General features: G+C 43.2%; 11 non-coding genes across 11 annotated transcripts; all 11 read left to right on the forward strand.

The window, feature by feature from the left end:
- The first annotated feature begins 1,141 nt into the window (after positions 1-1,141).
- Positions 1,142-1,355, forward strand: LOC137019511 (small nucleolar RNA U3). Its single transcript, XR_010895056.1, has one exon. It is a non-coding gene; the product is annotated as a small nucleolar RNA U3 (small nucleolar RNA).
- A 1,469-nt stretch (positions 1,356-2,824) lies between these two features.
- Positions 2,825-3,038, forward strand: LOC137019512 (small nucleolar RNA U3). Its single transcript, XR_010895057.1, has one exon. It is a non-coding gene; the product is annotated as a small nucleolar RNA U3 (small nucleolar RNA).
- A 1,471-nt stretch (positions 3,039-4,509) lies between these two features.
- LOC137019513 (small nucleolar RNA U3) lies at positions 4,510-4,723 on the forward strand. Its single transcript, XR_010895058.1, has one exon. It is a non-coding gene; the product is annotated as a small nucleolar RNA U3 (small nucleolar RNA).
- A 1,469-nt stretch (positions 4,724-6,192) lies between these two features.
- LOC137019514 (small nucleolar RNA U3) lies at positions 6,193-6,406 on the forward strand. Its single transcript, XR_010895059.1, has one exon. It is a non-coding gene; the product is annotated as a small nucleolar RNA U3 (small nucleolar RNA).
- Positions 6,407-7,876: 1,470 nt separating this feature from the next.
- On the forward strand, positions 7,877-8,090 carry LOC137019515 (small nucleolar RNA U3). Its single transcript, XR_010895060.1, has one exon. It is a non-coding gene; the product is annotated as a small nucleolar RNA U3 (small nucleolar RNA).
- A 1,468-nt stretch (positions 8,091-9,558) lies between these two features.
- Positions 9,559-9,772, forward strand: LOC137019516 (small nucleolar RNA U3). The gene has a single exon (XR_010895061.1). It is a non-coding gene; the product is annotated as a small nucleolar RNA U3 (small nucleolar RNA).
- Positions 9,773-11,240: 1,468 nt separating this feature from the next.
- LOC137019517 (small nucleolar RNA U3) lies at positions 11,241-11,454 on the forward strand. Its single transcript, XR_010895062.1, has one exon. It is a non-coding gene; the product is annotated as a small nucleolar RNA U3 (small nucleolar RNA).
- Positions 11,455-12,922: 1,468 nt separating this feature from the next.
- LOC137019518 (small nucleolar RNA U3) lies at positions 12,923-13,136 on the forward strand. Its single transcript, XR_010895063.1, has one exon. It is a non-coding gene; the product is annotated as a small nucleolar RNA U3 (small nucleolar RNA).
- A 1,468-nt stretch (positions 13,137-14,604) lies between these two features.
- On the forward strand, positions 14,605-14,818 carry LOC137019519 (small nucleolar RNA U3). The gene has a single exon (XR_010895064.1). It is a non-coding gene; the product is annotated as a small nucleolar RNA U3 (small nucleolar RNA).
- Positions 14,819-16,286: 1,468 nt separating this feature from the next.
- On the forward strand, positions 16,287-16,500 carry LOC137019520 (small nucleolar RNA U3). Its single transcript, XR_010895065.1, has one exon. It is a non-coding gene; the product is annotated as a small nucleolar RNA U3 (small nucleolar RNA).
- Positions 16,501-17,967: 1,467 nt separating this feature from the next.
- On the forward strand, positions 17,968-18,181 carry LOC137019521 (small nucleolar RNA U3). The gene has a single exon (XR_010895066.1). It is a non-coding gene; the product is annotated as a small nucleolar RNA U3 (small nucleolar RNA).
- Positions 18,182-19,054: the final 873 nt, after the last annotated feature.

Genomic DNA, 19,054 nt, shown 5'->3' on the forward strand with positions numbered 1-19,054 from the left:
GTCAACATTGAAGAAAGGGGTATGATCTGAGTTCTGTTCCACATTTGTGCCTTTTGAGAAAGTGGTTTGTTTTAGGAGCTTTTCTGGAATGCGTTGTGGCAATCCAGTATTGGAAACAGAAGCCCAGGAGCAATGGAGCAAGTCCTAGCTAGGACAAGTCATCAATCACGAGCACTTCCACCGACTCACCCTCCAAACGTGGAACTACCCACAGCTGTAGCTAATGATGGCCTATGGAGGTCACCATAAAACTGGGAACTTGCTTGACTCAGAGCTGGATGGTCCTGAGTACTGCCTCCTTCAGGATGAGGTGCTGAGGCACAGAATGGCCTAGAGAGAAACTGGCCGAAGAGTAAGAAGACAGAATGAATCTTGCAACATTTTCTATGGTGACTTTGCTTTTCTTCTGTTCTGTCTTCCCCCTTTAAGGTGGCTTATAGCGTTGAAACAGATGTGGGGAACAGAGCCGCCATGGATACCCCAGCCCAGGAAGAACCTAAGTTCCAGTTTAAATTCCTAAGTTCTTGGCTAAATAAGAGATCATTTGTGTTAACCCGGCTCCCGTCTCTTGTGGTCACGTTTTGTGGCAGCTTAAACCTCTCCACATCTCGGGGCGCGTGTCAGAGCGTCCTTTTGTATAAAGCGAACACTGTGTATTATCCAAAAGTAGAAATGTTTGCAGCGATGTGGTATTCTTGTCTCTTGGATAAGACAGCAGATATATACGAAAATCAGGTTTTATGGAAAAAGTGGGCCGGACACGGGTTCATTTGGCATTTGGAGGTCAGCCATAGCCCTTTTTCTAAGTGTGCAACTCACATCAAAAATTCGAAATAGTCTACATTAAGATTCGTTAATGCGCGTTTGACTTTTCGTCTAAAAGATTTTCGCCATTTAGCTTCAACGGGTGGACTACAAAGCAATGCTCCAAAAAAGTTTGACATTATAGATTGTCGTTTGTATTCCTCATCATGTCTTAGTAGGCTTCTAGGGGATTGTGGATGTGCTTTCTGCTTTTGGCTCCGATGTATGCGCTAAAATGTCACGCAAACTTTAAAGCCCACAGAACTCAACTACGCAAAACCGTTTGAGAGGAGAGGCGCATCAGAATGGAATGCCGTTTGAGTTTCGATAAGTCGTCAAGACTATATTTTCAGGGATCATTTCTATAGTTCTTTGCTTGGAAATGTGTTTCGAAAGTGTTTGTCTCCCCACCCACGATGACGAGTCATGATGCTCCTTTCTGAGCGTGAATTGGGTGCAGAGCAACATCTTTAGTTGTAAGCTCTGCGTTGTTGATGAACGTTCTGTATTGCCTTTTGCAATATGGAAGAAAGGGGTGTGTTCTGAGTGGTGTTTCGGTGTTCTTTAAACTGGTTTCTTTTTTTCCAGAGAACTGTACTTTATATAAAATAAACTTTGCTGAAACGCAGAACTGTTTGTGAGGATTGGGTACCGTATGTGGTGTAAGACAGCAGTTGCGAAAAGCATTTTTATGTCAAAAAAAAAAAGTGGTCCAGATAAACGTTCACTCTGCGTTTTGAAATCAGCTGTTGCGAGTTTTCTAAGAGAGCAGTCGCCGTCAAGTTTCTGAGATGCCTAGGTTAAAAATGGTTAGTAAGTGCGTGAATTTTTCGTTGGATGTGAACTCTGTGTCGTTGATGAAGGTTCTGTCTTGCTTTTGTCAACATTGAAGAAAGGGGTATGATCTGAGTTCTGTTCCACATTTGTGCCTTTTGAGAAAGTGGTTTGTTTTAGGAGCTTTTCTGGAATGCGTTGTGGCAATCCAGTATTGGAAACAGAAGCCCAGGAGCAATGGAGCAAGTCCTAGCTAGGACAAGTCATCAATCACGAGCACTTCCACCGACTCACCCTCCAAACGTGGAACTACCCACAGCTGTAGCTAATGATGGCCTATGGAGGTCACCATAAAACTGGGAACTTGCTTGACTCAGAGCTGGATGGTCCTGAGTACTGCCTCCTTCAGGATGAGGTGCTGAGGCACAGAATGGCCTAGAGAGAAACTGGCCGAAGAGTAAGAAGACAGAATGAATCTTGCAACATTTTCTATGGTGACTTTGCTTTTCTTCTGTTCTGTCTTCCCCCTTTAAGGTGGCTTATAGCGTTGAAACAGATGTGGGGAACAGAGCCGCCATGGATACCCCAGCCCAGGAAGAACCTAAGTTCCAGTTTAAATTCCTAAGTTCTTGGCTAAATAAGAGATCATTTGTGTTAACCCGGCTCCCGTCTCTTGTGGTCACGTTTTGTGGCAGCTTAAACCTCTCCACATCTCGGGGCGCGTGTCAGAGCGTCCTTTTGTATAAAGCGAACACTGTGTATTATCCAAAAGTAGAAATGTTTGCAGCGATGTGGTATTCTTGTCTCTTGGATAAGACAGCAGATATATACGAAAATCAGGTTTTATGGAAAAAGTGGGCCGGACACGGGTTCATTTGGCATTTGGAGGTCAGCCATAGCCCTTTTTCTAAGTGTGCAACTCACATCAAAAATTCGAAATAGTCTACATTAAGATTCGTTAATGCGCGTTTGACTTTTCGTCTAAAAGATTTTCGCCATTTAGCTTCAACGGGTGGACTACAAAGCAATGCTCCAAAAAAGTTTGACATTATAGATTGTCGTTTGTATTCCTCATCATGTCTTAGTAGGCTTCTAGGGGATTGTGGATGTGCTTTCTGCTTTTGGCTCCGATGTATGCGCTAAAATGTCACGCAAACTTTAAAGCCCACAGAACTCAACTACGCAAAACCGTTTGAGAGGAGAGGCGCATCAGAATGGAATGCCGTTTGAGTTTCGATAAGTCGTCAAGACTATATTTTCAGGGATCATTTCTATAGTTCTTTGCTTGGAAATGTGTTTCGAAAGTGTTTGTCTCCCCACCCACGATGACGAGTCATGATGCTCCTTTCTGAGCGTGAATTGGGTGCAGAGCAACATCTTTAGTTGTAAGCTCTGCGTTGTTGATGAACGTTCTGTATTGCCTTTTGCAATATGGAAGAAAGGGGTGTGTTCTGAGTGGTGTTTCGGTGTTCTTTAAACTGGTTTCTTTTTTTCCAGAGAACTGTACTTTATATAAAATAAACTTTGCTGAAACGCAGAACTGTTTGTGAGGATTGGGTACCGTATGTGGTGTAAGACAGCAGTTGCGAAAAGCATTTTTATGTCAAAAAAAAAAAAAGTGGTCCAGATAAACGTTCACTCTGCGTTTTGAAATCAGCTGTTGCGAGTTTTCTAAGAGAGCAGTCGCCGTCAAGTTTCTGAGATGCCTAGGTTAAAAATGGTTAGTAAGTGCGTGAATTTTTCGTTGGATGTGAACTCTGTGTCGTTGATGAAGGTTCTGTCTTGCTTTTGTCAACATTGAAGAAAGGGGTATGATCTGAGTTCTGTTCCACATTTGTGCCTTTTGAGAAAGTGGTTTGTTTTAGGAGCTTTTCTGGAATGCGTTGTGGCAATCCAGTATTGGAAACAGAAGCCCAGGAGCAATGGAGCAAGTCCTAGCTAGGACAAGTCATCAATCACGAGCACTTCCACCGACTCACCCTCCAAACGTGGAACTACCCACAGCTGTAGCTAATGATGGCCTATGGAGGTCACCATAAAACTGGGAACTTGCTTGACTCAGAGCTGGATGGTCCTGAGTACTGCCTCCTTCAGGATGAGGTGCTGAGGCACAGAATGGCCTAGAGAGAAACTGGCCGAAGAGTAAGAAGACAGAATGAATCTTGCAACATTTTCTATGGTGACTTTGCTTTTCTTCTGTTCTGTCTTCCCCCTTTAAGGTGGCTTATAGCGTTGAAACAGATGTGGGGAACAGAGCCGCCATGGATACCCCAGCCCAGGAAGAACCTAAGTTCCAGTTTAAATTCCTAAGTTCTTGGCTAAATAAGAGATCATTTGTGTTAACCCGGCTCCCGTCTCTTGTGGTCACGTTTTGTGGCAGCTTAAACCTCTCCACATCTCGGGGCGCGTGTCAGAGCGTCCTTTTGTATAAAGCGAACACTGTGTATTATCCAAAAGTAGAAATGTTTGCAGCGATGTGGTATTCTTGTCTCTTGGATAAGACAGCAGATATATACGAAAATCAGGTTTTATGGAAAAAGTGGGCCGGACACGGGTTCATTTGGCATTTGGAGGTCAGCCATAGCCCTTTTTCTAAGTGTGCAACTCACATCAAAAATTCGAAATAGTCTACATTAAGATTCGTTAATGCGCGTTTGACTTTTCGTCTAAAAGATTTTCGCCATTTAGCTTCAACGGGTGGACTACAAAGCAATGCTCCAAAAAAGTTTGACATTATAGATTGTCGTTTGTATTCCTCATCATGTCTTAGTAGGCTTCTAGGGGATTGTGGATGTGCTTTCTGCTTTTGGCTCCGATGTATGCGCTAAAATGTCACGCAAACTTTAAAGCCCACAGAACTCAACTACGCAAAACCGTTTGAGAGGAGAGGCGCATCAGAATGGAATGCCGTTTGAGTTTCGATAAGTCGTCAAGACTATATTTTCAGGGATCATTTCTATAGTTCTTTGCTTGGAAATGTGTTTCGAAAGTGTTTGTCTCCCCACCCACGATGACGAGTCATGATGCTCCTTTCTGAGCGTGAATTGGGTGCAGAGCAACATCTTTAGTTGTAAGCTCTGCGTTGTTGATGAACGTTCTGTATTGCCTTTTGCAATATGGAAGAAAGGGGTGTGTTCTGAGTGGTGTTTCGGTGTTCTTTAAACTGGTTTCTTTTTTTCCAGAGAACTGTACTTTATATAAAATAAACTTTGCTGAAACGCAGAACTGTTTGTGAGGATTGGGTACCGTATGTGGTGTAAGACAGCAGTTGCGAAAAGCATTTTTATGTCAAAAAAAAAAAGTGGTCCAGATAAACGTTCACTCTGCGTTTTGAAATCAGCTGTTGCGAGTTTTCTAAGAGAGCAGTCGCCGTCAAGTTTCTGAGATGCCTAGGTTAAAAATGGTTAGTAAGTGCGTGAATTTTTCGTTGGATGTGAACTCTGTGTCGTTGATGAAGGTTCTGTCTTGCTTTTGTCAACATTGAAGAAAGGGGTATGATCTGAGTTCTGTTCCACATTTGTGCCTTTTGAGAAAGTGGTTTGTTTTAGGAGCTTTTCTGGAATGCGTTGTGGCAATCCAGTATTGGAAACAGAAGCCCAGGAGCAATGGAGCAAGTCCTAGCTAGGACAAGTCATCAATCACGAGCACTTCCACCGACTCACCCTCCAAACGTGGAACTACCCACAGCTGTAGCTAATGATGGCCTATGGAGGTCACCATAAAACTGGGAACTTGCTTGACTCAGAGCTGGATGGTCCTGAGTACTGCCTCCTTCAGGATGAGGTGCTGAGGCACAGAATGGCCTAGAGAGAAACTGGCCGAAGAGTAAGAAGACAGAATGAATCTTGCAACATTTTCTATGGTGACTTTGCTTTTCTTCTGTTCTGTCTTCCCCCTTTAAGGTGGCTTATAGCGTTGAAACAGATGTGGGGAACAGAGCCGCCATGGATACCCCAGCCCAGGAAGAACCTAAGTTCCAGTTTAAATTCCTAAGTTCTTGGCTAAATAAGAGATCATTTGTGTTAACCCGGCTCCCGTCTCTTGTGGTCACGTTTTGTGGCAGCTTAAACCTCTCCACATCTCGGGGCGCGTGTCAGAGCGTCCTTTTGTATAAAGCGAACACTGTGTATTATCCAAAAGTAGAAATGTTTGCAGCGATGTGGTATTCTTGTCTCTTGGATAAGACAGCAGATATATACGAAAATCAGGTTTTATGGAAAAAGTGGGCCGGACACGGGTTCATTTGGCATTTGGAGGTCAGCCATAGCCCTTTTTCTAAGTGTGCAACTCACATCAAAAATTCGAAATAGTCTACATTAAGATTCGTTAATGCGCGTTTGACTTTTCGTCTAAAAGATTTTCGCCATTTAGCTTCAACGGGTGGACTACAAAGCAATGCTCCAAAAAAGTTTGACATTATAGATTGTCGTTTGTATTCCTCATCATGTCTTAGTAGGCTTCTAGGGGATTGTGGATGTGCTTTCTGCTTTTGGCTCCGATGTATGCGCTAAAATGTCACGCAAACTTTAAAGCCCACAGAACTCAACTACGCAAAACCGTTTGAGAGGAGAGGCGCATCAGAATGGAATGCCGTTTGAGTTTCGATAAGTCGTCAAGACTATATTTTCAGGGATCATTTCTATAGTTCTTTGCTTGGAAATGTGTTTCGAAAGTGTTTGTCTCCCCACCCACGATGACGAGTCATGATGCTCCTTTCTGAGCGTGAATTGGGTGCAGAGCAACATCTTTAGTTGTAAGCTCTGCGTTGTTGATGAACGTTCTGTATTGCCTTTTGCAATATGGAAGAAAGGGGTGTGTTCTGAGTGGTGTTTCGGTGTTCTTTAAACTGGTTTCTTTTTTTCCAGAGAACTGTACTTTATATAAAATAAACTTTGCTGAAACGCAGAACTGTTTGTGAGGATTGGGTACCGTATGTGGTGTAAGACAGCAGTTGCGAAAAGCATTTTTATGTCAAAAAAAAAAAAGTGGTCCAGATAAACGTTCACTCTGCGTTTTGAAATCAGCTGTTGCGAGTTTTCTAAGAGAGCAGTCGCCGTCAAGTTTCTGAGATGCCTAGGTTAAAAATGGTTAGTAAGTGCGTGAATTTTTCGTTGGATGTGAACTCTGTGTCGTTGATGAAGGTTCTGTCTTGCTTTTGTCAACATTGAAGAAAGGGGTATGATCTGAGTTCTGTTCCACATTTGTGCCTTTTGAGAAAGTGGTTTGTTTTAGGAGCTTTTCTGGAATGCGTTGTGGCAATCCAGTATTGGAAACAGAAGCCCAGGAGCAATGGAGCAAGTCCTAGCTAGGACAAGTCATCAATCACGAGCACTTCCACCGACTCACCCTCCAAACGTGGAACTACCCACAGCTGTAGCTAATGATGGCCTATGGAGGTCACCATAAAACTGGGAACTTGCTTGACTCAGAGCTGGATGGTCCTGAGTACTGCCTCCTTCAGGATGAGGTGCTGAGGCACAGAATGGCCTAGAGAGAAACTGGCCGAAGAGTAAGAAGACAGAATGAATCTTGCAACATTTTCTATGGTGACTTTGCTTTTCTTCTGTTCTGTCTTCCCCCTTTAAGGTGGCTTATAGCGTTGAAACAGATGTGGGGAACAGAGCCGCCATGGATACCCCAGCCCAGGAAGAACCTAAGTTCCAGTTTAAATTCCTAAGTTCTTGGCTAAATAAGAGATCATTTGTGTTAACCCGGCTCCCGTCTCTTGTGGTCACGTTTTGTGGCAGCTTAAACCTCTCCACATCTCGGGGCGCGTGTCAGAGCGTCCTTTTGTATAAAGCGAACACTGTGTATTATCCAAAAGTAGAAATGTTTGCAGCGATGTGGTATTCTTGTCTCTTGGATAAGACAGCAGATATATACGAAAATCAGGTTTTATGGAAAAAGTGGGCCGGACACGGGTTCATTTGGCATTTGGAGGTCAGCCATAGCCCTTTTTCTAAGTGTGCAACTCACATCAAAAATTCGAAATAGTCTACATTAAGATTCGTTAATGCGCGTTTGACTTTTCGTCTAAAAGATTTTCGCCATTTAGCTTCAACGGGTGGACTACAAAGCAATGCTCCAAAAAAGTTTGACATTATAGATTGTCGTTTGTATTCCTCATCATGTCTTAGTAGGCTTCTAGGGGATTGTGGATGTGCTTTCTGCTTTTGGCTCCGATGTATGCGCTAAAATGTCACGCAAACTTTAAAGCCCACAGAACTCAACTACGCAAAACCGTTTGAGAGGAGAGGCGCATCAGAATGGAATGCCGTTTGAGTTTCGATAAGTCGTCAAGACTATATTTTCAGGGATCATTTCTATAGTTCTTTGCTTGGAAATGTGTTTCGAAAGTGTTTGTCTCCCCACCCACGATGACGAGTCATGATGCTCCTTTCTGAGCGTGAATTGGGTGCAGAGCAACATCTTTAGTTGTAAGCTCTGCGTTGTTGATGAACGTTCTGTATTGCCTTTTGCAATATGGAAGAAAGGGGTGTGTTCTGAGTGGTGTTTCGGTGTTCTTTAAACTGGTTTCTTTTTTTCCAGAGAACTGTACTTTATATAAAATAAACTTTGCTGAAACGCAGAACTGTTTGTGAGGATTGGGTACCGTATGTGGTGTAAGACAGCAGTTGCGAAAAGCATTTTTATGTCAAAAAAAAAAGTGGTCCAGATAAACGTTCACTCTGCGTTTTGAAATCAGCTGTTGCGAGTTTTCTAAGAGAGCAGTCGCCGTCAAGTTTCTGAGATGCCTAGGTTAAAAATGGTTAGTAAGTGCGTGAATTTTTCGTTGGATGTGAACTCTGTGTCGTTGATGAAGGTTCTGTCTTGCTTTTGTCAACATTGAAGAAAGGGGTATGATCTGAGTTCTGTTCCACATTTGTGCCTTTTGAGAAAGTGGTTTGTTTTAGGAGCTTTTCTGGAATGCGTTGTGGCAATCCAGTATTGGAAACAGAAGCCCAGGAGCAATGGAGCAAGTCCTAGCTAGGACAAGTCATCAATCACGAGCACTTCCACCGACTCACCCTCCAAACGTGGAACTACCCACAGCTGTAGCTAATGATGGCCTATGGAGGTCACCATAAAACTGGGAACTTGCTTGACTCAGAGCTGGATGGTCCTGAGTACTGCCTCCTTCAGGATGAGGTGCTGAGGCACAGAATGGCCTAGAGAGAAACTGGCCGAAGAGTAAGAAGACAGAATGAATCTTGCAACATTTTCTATGGTGACTTTGCTTTTCTTCTGTTCTGTCTTCCCCCTTTAAGGTGGCTTATAGCGTTGAAACAGATGTGGGGAACAGAGCCGCCATGGATACCCCAGCCCAGGAAGAACCTAAGTTCCAGTTTAAATTCCTAAGTTCTTGGCTAAATAAGAGATCATTTGTGTTAACCCGGCTCCCGTCTCTTGTGGTCACGTTTTGTGGCAGCTTAAACCTCTCCACATCTCGGGCCGCGTGTCAGAGCGTCCTTTTGTATAAAGCGAACACTGTGTATTATCCAAAAGTAGAAATGTTTGCAGCGATGTGGTATTCTTGTCTCTTGGATAAGACAGCAGATATATACGAAAATCAGGTTTTATGGAAAAAGTGGGCCGGACACGGGTTCATTTGGCATTTGGAGGTCAGCCATAGCCCTTTTTCTAAGTGTGCAACTCACATCAAAAATTCGAAATAGTCTACATTAAGATTCGTTAATGCGCGTTTGACTTTTCGTCTAAAAGATTTTCGCCATTTAGCTTCAACGGGTGGACTACAAAGCAATGCTCCAAAAAAGTTTGACATTATAGATTGTCGTTTGTATTCCTCATCATGTCTTAGTAGGCTTCTAGGGGATTGTGGATGTGCTTTCTGCTTTTGGCTCCGATGTATGCGCTAAAATGTCACGCAAACTTTAAAGCCCACAGAACTCAACTACGCAAAACCGTTTGAGAGGAGAGGCGCATCAGAATGGAATGCCGTTTGAGTTTCGATAAGTCGTCAAGACTATATTTTCAGGGATCATTTCTATAGTTCTTTGCTTGGAAATGTGTTTCGAAAGTGTTTGTCTCCCCACCCACGATGACGAGTCATGATGCTCCTTTCTGAGCGTGAATTGGGTGCAGAGCAACATCTTTAGTTGTAAGCTCTGCGTTGTTGATGAACGTTCTGTATTGCCTTTTGCAATATGGAAGAAAGGGGTGTGTTCTGAGTGGTGTTTCGGTGTTCTTTAAACTGGTTTCTTTTTTTCCAGAGAACTGTACTTTATATAAAATAAACTTTGCTGAAACGCAGAACTGTTTGTGAGGATTGGGTACCGTATGTGGTGTAAGACAGCAGTTGCGAAAAGCATTTTTATGTCAAAAAAAAAAGTGGTCCAGATAAACGTTCACTCTGCGTTTTGAAATCAGCTGTTGCGAGTTTTCTAAGAGAGCAGTCGCCGTCAAGTTTCTGAGATGCCTAGGTTAAAAATGGTTAGTAAGTGCGTGAATTTTTCGTTGGATGTGAACTCTGTGTCGTTGATGAAGGTTCTGTCTTGCTTTTGTCAACATTGAAGAAAGGGGTATGATCTGAGTTCTGTTCCACATTTGTGCCTTTTGAGAAAGTGGTTTGTTTTAGGAGCTTTTCTGGAATGCGTTGTGGCAATCCAGTATTGGAAACAGAAGCCCAGGAGCAATGGAGCAAGTCCTAGCTAGGACAAGTCATCAATCACGAGCACTTCCACCGACTCACCCTCCAAACGTGGAACTACCCACAGCTGTAGCTAATGATGGCCTATGGAGGTCACCATAAAACTGGGAACTTGCTTGACTCAGAGCTGGATGGTCCTGAGTACTGCCTCCTTCAGGATGAGGTGCTGAGGCACAGAATGGCCTAGAGAGAAACTGGCCGAAGAGTAAGAAGACAGAATGAATCTTGCAACATTTTCTATGGTGACTTTGCTTTTCTTCTGTTCTGTCTTCCCCCTTTAAGGTGGCTTATAGCGTTGAAACAGATGTGGGGAACAGAGCCGCCATGGATACCCCAGCCCAGGAAGAACCTAAGTTCCAGTTTAAATTCCTAAGTTCTTGGCTAAATAAGAGATCATTTGTGTTAACCCGGCTCCCGTCTCTTGTGGTCACGTTTTGTGGCAGCTTAAACCTCTCCACATCTCGGGCCGCGTGTCAGAGCGTCCTTTTGTATAAAGCGAACACTGTGTATTATCCAAAAGTAGAAATGTTTGCAGCGATGTGGTATTCTTGTCTCTTGGATAAGACAGCAGATATATACGAAAATCAGGTTTTATGGAAAAAGTGGGCCGGACACGGGTTCATTTGGCATTTGGAGGTCAGCCATAGCCCTTTTTCTAAGTGTGCAACTCACATCAAAAATTCGAAATAGTCTACATTAAGATTCGTTAATGCGCGTTTGACTTTTCGTCTAAAAGATTTTCGCCATTTAGCTTCAACGGGTGGACTACAAAGCAATGCTCCAAAAAAGTTTGACATTATAGATTGTCGTTTGTATTCCTCATCATGTCTTAGTAGGCTTCTAGGGGATTGTGGATGTGCTTTCTGCTTTTGGCTCCGATGTATGCGCTAAAATGTCACGCAAACTTTAAAGCCCACAGAACTCAACTACGCAAAACCGTTTGAGAGGAGAGGCGCATCAGAATGGAATGCCGTTTGAGTTTCGATAAGTCGTCAAGACTATATTTTCAGGGATCATTTCTATAGTTCTTTGCTTGGAAATGTGTTTCGAAAGTGTTTGTCTCCCCACCCACGATGACGAGTCATGATGCTCCTTTCTGAGCGTGAATTGGGTGCAGAGCAACATCTTTAGTTGTAAGCTCTGCGTTGTTGATGAACGTTCTGTATTGCCTTTTGCAATATGGAAGAAAGGGGTGTGTTCTGAGTGGTGTTTCGGTGTTCTTTAAACTGGTTTCTTTTTTTCCAGAGAACTGTACTTTATATAAAATAAACTTTGCTGAAACGCAGAACTGTTTGTGAGGATTGGGTACCGTATGTGGTGTAAGACAGCAGTTGCGAAAAGCATTTTTATGTCAAAAAAAAAAGTGGTCCAGATAAACGTTCACTCTGCGTTTTGAAATCAGCTGTTGCGAGTTTTCTAAGAGAGCAGTCGCCGTCAAGTTTCTGAGATGCCTAGGTTAAAAATGGTTAGTAAGTGCGTGAATTTTTCGTTGGATGTGAACTCTGTGTCGTTGATGAAGGTTCTGTCTTGCTTTTGTCAACATTGAAGAAAGGGGTATGATCTGAGTTCTGTTCCACATTTGTGCCTTTTGAGAAAGTGGTTTGTTTTAGGAGCTTTTCTGGAATGCGTTGTGGCAATCCAGTATTGGAAACAGAAGCCCAGGAGCAATGGAGCAAGTCCTAGCTAGGACAAGTCATCAATCACGAGCACTTCCACCGACTCACCCTCCAAACGTGGAACTACCCACAGCTGTAGCTAATGATGGCCTATGGAGGTCACCATAAAACTGGGAACTTGCTTGACTCAGAGCTGGATGGTCCTGAGTACTGCCTCCTTCAGGATGAGGTGCTGAGGCACAGAATGGCCTAGAGAGAAACTGGCCGAAGAGTAAGAAGACAGAATGAATCTTGCAACATTTTCTATGGTGACTTTGCTTTTCTTCTGTTCTGTCTTCCCCCTTTAAGGTGGCTTATAGCGTTGAAACAGATGTGGGGAACAGAGCCGCCATGGATACCCCAGCCCAGGAAGAACCTAAGTTCCAGTTTAAATTCCTAAGTTCTTGGCTAAATAAGAGATCATTTGTGTTAACCCGGCTCCCGTCTCTTGTGGTCACGTTTTGTGGCAGCTTAAACCTCTCCACATCTCGGGCCGCGTGTCAGAGCGTCCTTTTGTATAAAGCGAACACTGTGTATTATCCAAAAGTAGAAATGTTTGCAGCGATGTGGTATTCTTGTCTCTTGGATAAGACAGCAGATATATACGAAAATCAGGTTTTATGGAAAAAGTGGGCCGGACACGGGTTCATTTGGCATTTGGAGGTCAGCCATAGCCCTTTTTCTAAGTGTGCAACTCACATCAAAAATTCGAAATAGTCTACATTAAGATTCGTTAATGCGCGTTTGACTTTTCGTCTAAAAGATTTTCGCCATTTAGCTTCAACGGGTGGACTACAAAGCAATGCTCCAAAAAAGTTTGACATTATAGATTGTCGTTTGTATTCCTCATCATGTCTTAGTAGGCTTCTAGGGGATTGTGGATGTGCTTTCTGCTTTTGGCTCCGATGTATGCGCTAAAATGTCACGCAAACTTTAAAGCCCACAGAACTCAACTACGCAAAACCGTTTGAGAGGAGAGGCGCATCAGAATGGAATGCCGTTTGAGTTTCGATAAGTCGTCAAGACTATATTTTCAGGGATCATTTCTATAGTTCTTTGCTTGGAAATGTGTTTCGAAAGTGTTTGTCTCCCCACCCACGATGACGAGTCATGATGCTCCTTTCTGAGCGTGAATTGGGTGCAGAGCAACATCTTTAGTTGTAAGCTCTGCGTTGTTGATGAACGTTCTGTATTGCCTTTTGCAATATGGAAGAAAGGGGTGTGTTCTGAGTGGTGTTTCGGTGTTCTTTAAACTGGTTTCTTTTTTTCCAGAGAACTGTACTTTATATAAAATAAACTTTGCTGAAACGCAGAACTGTTTGTGAGGATTGGGTACCGTATGTGGTGTAAGACAGCAGTTGCGAAAAGCATTTTTATGTCAAAAAAAAAAGTGGTCCAGATAAACGTTCACTCTGCGTTTTGAAATCAGCTGTTGCGAGTTTTCTAAGAGAGCAGTCGCCGTCAAGTTTCTGAGATGCCTAGGTTAAAAATGGTTAGTAAGTGCGTGAATTTTTCGTTGGATGTGAACTCTGTGTCGTTGATGAAGGTTCTGTCTTGCTTTTGTCAACATTGAAGAAAGGGGTATGATCTGAGTTCTGTTCCACATTTGTGCCTTTTGAGAAAGTGGTTTGTTTTAGGAGCTTTTCTGGAATGCGTTGTGGCAATCCAGTATTGGAAACAGAAGCCCAGGAGCAATGGAGCAAGTCCTAGCTAGGACAAGTCATCAATCACGAGCACTTCCACCGACTCACCCTCCAAACGTGGAACTACCCACAGCTGTAGCTAATGATGGCCTATGGAGGTCACCATAAAACTGGGAACTTGCTTGACTCAGAGCTGGATGGTCCTGAGTACTGCCTCCTTCAGGATGAGGTGCTGAGGCACAGAATGGCCTAGAGAGAAACTGGCCGAAGAGTAAGAAGACAGAATGAATCTTGCAACATTTTCTATGGTGACTTTGCTTTTCTTCTGTTCTGTCTTCCCCCTTTAAGGTGGCTTATAGCGTTGAAACAGATGTGGGGAACAGAGCCGCCATGGATACCCCAGCCCAGGAAGAACCTAAGTTCCAGTTTAAATTCCTAAGTTCTTGGCTAAATAAGAGATCATTTGTGTTAACCCGGCTCCCGTCTCTTGTGGTCACGTTTTGTGGCAGCTTAAACCTCTCCACATCTCGGGCCGCGTGTCAGAGCGTCCTTTTGTATAAAGCGAACACTGTGTATTATCCAAAAGTAGAAATGTTTGCAGCGATGTGGTATTCTTGTCTCTTGGATAAGACAGCAGATATATACGAAAATCAGGTTTTATGGAAAAAGTGGGCCGGACACGGGTTCATTTGGCATTTGGAGGTCAGCCATAGCCCTTTTTCTAAGTGTGCAACTCACATCAAAAATTCGAAATAGTCTACATTAAGATTCGTTAATGCGCGTTTGACTTTTCGTCTAAAAGATTTTCGCCATTTAGCTTCAACGGGTGGACTACAAAGCAATGCTCCAAAAAAGTTTGACATTATAGATTGTCGTTTGTATTCCTCATCATGTCTTAGTAGGCTTCTAGGGGATTGTGGATGTGCTTTCTGCTTTTGGCTCCGATGTATGCGCTAAAATGTCACGCAAACTTTAAAGCCCACAGAACTCAACTACGCAAAACCGTTTGAGAGGAGAGGCGCATCAGAATGGAATGCCGTTTGAGTTTCGATAAGTCGTCAAGACTATATTTTCAGGGATCATTTCTATAGTTCTTTGCTTGGAAATGTGTTTCGAAAGTGTTTGTCTCCCCACCCACGATGACGAGTCATGATGCTCCTTTCTGAGCGTGAATTGGGTGCAGAGCAACATCTTTAGTTGTAAGCTCTGCGTTGTTGATGAACGTTCTGTATTGCCTTTTGCAATATGGAAGAAAGGGGTGTGTTCTGAGTGGTGTTTCGGTGTTCTTTAAACTGGTTTCTTTTTTTCCAGAGAACTGTACTTTATATAAAATAAACTTTGCTGAAACGCAGAACTGTTTGTGAGGATTGGGTACCGTATGTGGTGTAAGACAGCAGTTGCGAAAAGCATTTTTATGTCAAAAAAAAAAGTGGTCCAGATAAACGTTCACTCTGCGTTTTGAAATCAGCTGTTGCGAGTTTTCTAAGAGAGCAGTCGCCGTCAAGTTTCTGAGATGCCTAGGTTAAAAATGGTTAGTAAGTGCGTGAATTTTTCGTTGGATGTGAACTCTGTGTCGTTGATGAAGGTTCTGTCTTGCTTTTGTCAACATTGAAGAAAGGGGTATGATCTGAGTTCTGTTCCACATTTGTGCCTTTTGAGAAAGTGGTTTGTTTTAGGAGCTTTTCTGGAATGCGTTGTGGCAATCCAGTATTGGAAACAGAAGCCCAGGAGCAATGGAGCAAGTCCTAGCTAGGACAAGTCATCAATCACGAGCACTTCCACCGACTCACCCTCCAAACGTGGAACTACCCACAGCTGTAGCTAATGATGGCCTATGGAGGTCACCATAAAACTGGGAACTTGCTTGACTCAGAGCTGGATGGTCCTGAGTACTGCCTCCTTCAGGATGAGGTGCTGAGGCACAGAATGGCCTAGAGAGAAACTGGCCGAAGAGTAAGAAGACAGAATGAATCTTGCAACATTTTCTATGGTGACTTTGCTTTTCTTCTGTTCTGTCTTCCCCCTTTAAGGTGGCTTATAGCGTTGAAACAGATGTGGGGAACAGAGCCGCCATGGATACCCCAGCCCAGGAAGAACCTAAGTTCCAGTTTAAATTCCTAAGTTCTTGGCTAAATAAGAGATCATTTGTGTTAACCCGGCTCCCGTCTCTTGTGGTCACGTTTTGTGGCAGCTTAAACCTCTCCACATCTCGGGGCGCGTGTCAGAGCGTCCTTTTGTATAAAGCGAACACTGTGTATTATCCAAAAGTAGAAATGTTTGCAGCGATGTGGTATTCTTGTCTCTTGGATAAGACAGCAGATATATACGAAAATCAGGTTTTATGGAAAAAGTGGGCCGGACACGGGTTCATTTGGCATTTGGAGGTCAGCCATAGCCCTTTTTCTAAGTGTGCAACTCACATCAAAAATTCGAAATAGTCTACATTAAGATTCGTTAATGCGCGTTTGACTTTTCGTCTAAAAGATTTTCGCCATTTAGCTTCAACGGGTGGACTACAAAGCAATGCTCCAAAAAAGTTTGACATTATAGATTGTCGTTTGTATTCCTCATCATGTCTTAGTAGGCTTCTAGGGGATTGTGGATGTGCTTTCTGCTTTTGGCTCCGATGTATGCGCTAAAATGTCACGCAAACTTTAAAGCCCACAGAACTCAACTACGCAAAACCGTTTGAGAGGAGAGGCGCATCAGAATGGAATGCCGTTTGAGTTTCGATAAGTCGTCAAGACTATATTTTCAGGGATCATTTCTATAGTTCTTTGCTTGGAAATGTGTTTCGAAAGTGTTTGTCTCCCCACCCACGATGACGAGTCATGATGCTCCTTTCTGAGCGTGAATTGGGTGCAGAGCAACATCTTTAGTTGTAAGCTCTGCGTTGTTGATGAACGTTCTGTATTGCCTTTTGCAATATGGAAGAAAGGGGTGTGTTCTGAGTGGTGTTTCGGTGTTCTTTAAACTGGTTTTATTTTTTACAGAGAACTGTACTTTATATAAAATAAACTTTGCTGAAACGCAGAACTGTTTGTGAGGATTGGGTACCGTATGTGGTGTAAGACAGCAGTTGCGAAAAGCATTTTTATGTCAAAAAAAAAAGTGGTCCAGATAAACGTTCACTCTGCGTTTTGAAATCAGCTGTTGCGAGTTTTCTAAGAGAGCAGTCGCCGTCAAGTTTCTGAGATGCCTAGGTTAAAAATGGTTAGTAAGTGCGTGAATTTTTCGTTGGATGTGAACTCTGTGTCGTTGATGAAGGTTCTGTCTTGCTTTTGTCAACATTGAAGAAAGGGGTATGATCTGAGTTCTGTTCCACATTTGTGCCTTTTGAGAAAGTGGTTTGTTTTAGGAGCTTTTCTGGAATGCGTTGTGGCAATCCAGTATTGGAAACAGAAGCCCAGGAGCAATGGAGCAAGTCCTAGCTAGGACAAGTCATCAATCACGAGCACTTCCACCGACTCACCCTCCAAACGTGGAACTACCCACAGCTGTAGCTAATGATGGCCTATGGAGGTCACCATAAAACTGGGAACTTGCTTGACTCAGAGCTGGATGGTCCTGAGTACTGCCTCCTTCAGGATGAGGTGCTGAGGCACAGAATGGCCTAGAGAGAAACTGGCCGAAGAGTAAGAAGACAGAATGAATCTTGCAACATTTTCTATGGTGACTTTGCTTTTCTTCTGTTCTGTCTTCCCCCTTTAAGGTGGCTTATAGCGTTGAAACAGATGTGGGGAACAGAGCCGCCATGGATACCCCAGCCCAGGAAGAACCTAAGTTCCAGTTTAAGTTCCTAAGTTCTTGGCTAAATAAGAGATCATTTGTGTTAACCCGGCTCCCGTCTCTTGTGGTCACGTTTTGTGGCAGCTTAAACCTCTCCACATCTCGGGGCGCGTGTCAGAGCGTCCTTTTGTATAAAGCGAACACTGTGTATTATCCAAAAGTAGAAATGTTTGCAGCGATGTGGTATTCTTGTCTCTTGGATAAGACAGCAGATATATACGAAAATCAGGTTTTATGGAAAAAGTGGGCCGGACACGGGTTCATTTGGCATTTGGAGGTCAGCCATAGCCCTTTTTCTAAGTGTGCAACTCACATCAAAAATTCGAAATAGTCTACATTAAGATTCGTTAATGCGCGTTTGACTTTTCGTCTAAAAGATTTTCTCCATTTAGCTTCAACGGGTGGACTACAAAGCAATGCTCCAAAAAGTTTGACATTATAGATTGTCGTTTGTATTCCTCATCATGTCTTAGTAGGCTTCTAGGGGATTGTGGATGTGCTTTCTGCTTTTGGCTCCGATGTATGCGCTAAAATGTCACGCAAACTTTAAAGCCCACAGAACTCAACTACGCAAAACTGTTTGAGAGGAGAGGCGCATCAGAATGGAATGCCGTTTGAGTTTCGATAAGTCGTCAAGACTATATTTTCAGGGATCATTTCTATAGTTCTTTGCTTGGAAATGTGTTTCGAAAGTGTTTGTCTCCCCACCCACGATGACGAGTCATGATGCTCCTTTCTGAGCGTGAATTGGGTGCAGAGCAACATCTTTAGTTGTAAGCTCTGCGTTGTTGATGAACGTTCTGTATTGCCTTTTGCAATATGGAAGAAAGGGGTGTGTTCTGAGTGGTGTTTCGGTGTTCTTTAAACTGGTTTCTTTTTTTCCAGAAAACTGTACTTTATATAAAATAAACTTTGCTGAAACGCAGAACTGTTGGTGAGGATTGGGTACCGTATGTGGTGTAAGACAGCAGTTGCGAAAAGCATTTTTATGTCAAAAAAAAAAGTGGTCCAGATAAACGTTCACTCTGCGTTTTGAAATCAGCTGTTGCGAGTTTTCTAAGAGAGCAGTCGCCGTCAAGTTTCTGAGATGCCTAGGTTAAAAATGGTTAGTAAGTGCGTGAATTTTTCGTTGGATGTGAACTCTGTGTCGTTGATGAAGGTTCTGTCTTGCTTTTGTCAACATTGAAGAAAGGGTTATGATCTGAGTTCTGTTCCACATTTGTGCCTTTTGAGAAAGTGGTTTGTTTTAGGAGCTTTTCTGGAATGCGTTGTGGCAATCCAGTATTGGAAACAGAAGCCCAGGAGCAATGGAGCATGTCCTAGCTAGAACAAGTCATCAATCACGAGCACTTCCACCGACTCACCCGCCAAACGTGGAACTACCCACAGCTGTAGCCAATGATGGCCTATGGAGGTCACCATAAAACTGGGAACTTGCTTGACTCAGAGCTGGATGGTCCTGAGTACTGCCTCCTTCAGGATGAGGTGCTGAGGCACAGAATGGCCTAGAGAGAAACTGGCCGAAGAGTAAGAAGACAGAATGAATCTTGCAACATTTTCTATGGTGACTTTGCTTTTCTTCTGTTCTGTCTTCCCCCTTTAAGGTGGCTTATAGTGTTGAAACAGATGTGGGGAACAGAGCCGCCATGGATACCCCAGCCCAGGAAGAACCTAAGTTCCAGTTTAAATTCCTAAGTTCTTGGCTAAATAAGAGATCATTT

This window comes from Chanodichthys erythropterus, chromosome 4, assembly GCF_024489055.1.
Source record: "Chanodichthys erythropterus isolate Z2021 chromosome 4, ASM2448905v1, whole genome shotgun sequence".
NCBI lineage: Eukaryota > Metazoa > Chordata > Actinopteri > Cypriniformes > Xenocyprididae > Chanodichthys > Chanodichthys erythropterus.